The sequence below is a fragment of the Tenrec ecaudatus genome, chromosome 16, assembly GCF_050624435.1.
Source record: "Tenrec ecaudatus isolate mTenEca1 chromosome 16, mTenEca1.hap1, whole genome shotgun sequence".
Lineage (NCBI taxonomy): Eukaryota > Metazoa > Chordata > Mammalia > Afrosoricida > Tenrecidae > Tenrec > Tenrec ecaudatus.
Genome location: NC_134545.1, coordinates 90,662,527 through 90,664,789, shown reverse-complemented (window position 1 = coordinate 90,664,789; position 2,263 = coordinate 90,662,527).

Here is a 2,263-nt window from a genome sequence, read left to right as displayed (position 1 = left end):
TGCTTGCATTTACCTGTTTTTGAAGATGTTGTTGTTGCTGTCAGGCGCCCTGGAGTCGTTTCTGACACACAGGGACCCCATACACAACAGAACGAAACGCTGCCTGGTCCAGTTCCCTCCTCGCAAGTGTCCCTGCGCTTGAGATGACTGTTGCAGCCATTGTGTCCCTCCGTCTCTGTGAGGGCTGTCATCTGTTTCACTGCCCACTACTTTACCAAGCGCGATGTCCTTCCCCGCGGACTTGTCACTCTTGACCACAAGTTTGCAAGAGGAAGTTTTGCCATTCTTGCCTCTAAGGAGCACTCTGGTTGTACTTCTTCCAAGACAGATTTGTTGGTCCTATTGGCAGTCCATAGTCCGTTCAAAATTCTTCTCCAGCACCATAATTCAAATACATCAATTGTTCTTCGGTCTTCTTTATTCAATGTTCGGCTTTCACATTCGTGTGAGGTGATTAAAAATACCATGGCTTAGGGGCAGGGGCACCTTCATCCTCAATGTAACTTCCCCGCCTTTCAACACTCTAAAGAGGTCTGTGTAGCACATTTACCCAGTGCAATGTGTCCTTTGATCTCCTGACTGCTGCTTCCATGTGCATTATTTGTGGATCCAAGCAAGATGAAATACTTGACTTCAATCTGTTTTCCCATTTATTATGATGTTACCTGTTGATCCAGTTGTGAGGAGGTTGGTGTTCTTTACATTGAGTGGTACTGAAGATGACGATCCTTGTTCTTCATCAACAAGGGCTTTCAGGCCCCCTTACTTTTAGCAAGCAAGGCCGTGCCATCTGCATATCACCGCTAGTTACTAAGCCTTCCTCCAAGCCTGACTCCCCATTATTCTTCATCCACTTCCACAGATGAGGCCAGAAGGTCCTGACCAAGGAACCCTTCATAAGAGACATTCAGGAACTTATAAGCAAATTAGAAAAATGAGGATCAAAGCATGGATCTCTAATGTGAGCTCCAGGTCAACTCTTTCAGTAAACCAGTGTTTGAATCTTGGGAAAGTGTCTAAACGTCTGCAGGGGGACGGTAATTCAGGGCCCTCCAGGAACTCAGCTGTCCTTTATTGGGAATGTCCTTTGCCTCTGAGTGACCAATAAGCACATAACACAGGAGCCTAGTTAGGCAAATTTATATTGTACCTGATGGCCAGATCAATCCCAGCCAAAGCACCCGTGTCTGGTATTCTAAGTGGAGGAAGTGACTATTCCTTCTCAAGCATATTAAGGAAAAGTCAATCAGAAGCCTCCCTTCAGGGTCCAGTCAAGTAGCAACAAAACCCCTCAATTTCTTCCCAGTTAAAGCTATGAGTGTGTTGGTTTGTTGCACTGTGGTTTCTGGCCAGAGCGAACTCAAAATGCAGCCGGAGCAAAGACCTCTGAAATGTATCTCATTTGTCCGAAGGACTGAATTCCATCACGGTTCCAGTTTTATCCGTGAAGCCACAGGCAGCTCACCAAATCTCTGCAGCTTTCTCGTTCTCCTCCTTAAAGGGCCCCACGTGAACTGAACCATCTCTAAAGACCCTCCCAGAAGCAGTAGGGGAAACACCATTTCTGTGTTTCTAACCGAAGGGTACAGACTCTGAGCCAAAGAAAAGTCTCCAATGTTCCTGCATCCTTCCATGCTGTGTATCAAATAATGGTTGAATGAGACCTTATTTATAAATGCATCTTTAGAAGGACTTGATCCCCTTCCCGGAAGGAATATGACCATTACATGAAACCAAGTCTTCTGCCCTTGAGTGTGTGCCCAACCCATTGTGAGCTGAGTGGGACCTGCCTTCCATGGTGCTTTCACGGCTGTTACTTGGTTATCGGATCATCAGGTCTTTATTCCAAGGCACCTGTGGGTGGGTTTGACCACCAACCTTGTGGTTAGTAGTTGATTACTTAACTGTTGGCATCAGCCGGGGACCCCACCTTTACATAGCTACCTTTAAAAGCAGTGTGTTCCCTGACTTAGAAGAGACGTGGATCATCCTTCTGCATTTTTCTTCCTGAGTATTTTCTGGTTCTACCAATTGTTGTCTATTCATTTCAAAAGAATAAAAAATGCCCATTGTGAGGCTGCAATAAGCTGATTATCTTGCTTTGATAGCGTGAAGCGAGCTAAGTATTCAATGTCAGTTTTCCTTTGGGCATGGGTTTTCACCTCAGTGCCACCTTTACACAAATCGGTTCGCTCTTTCTCAAAATCACTTGTCCCAAAGCAGCAGATTAAACTCAACCTACTAGGGTGTCAAGCAGAAACCG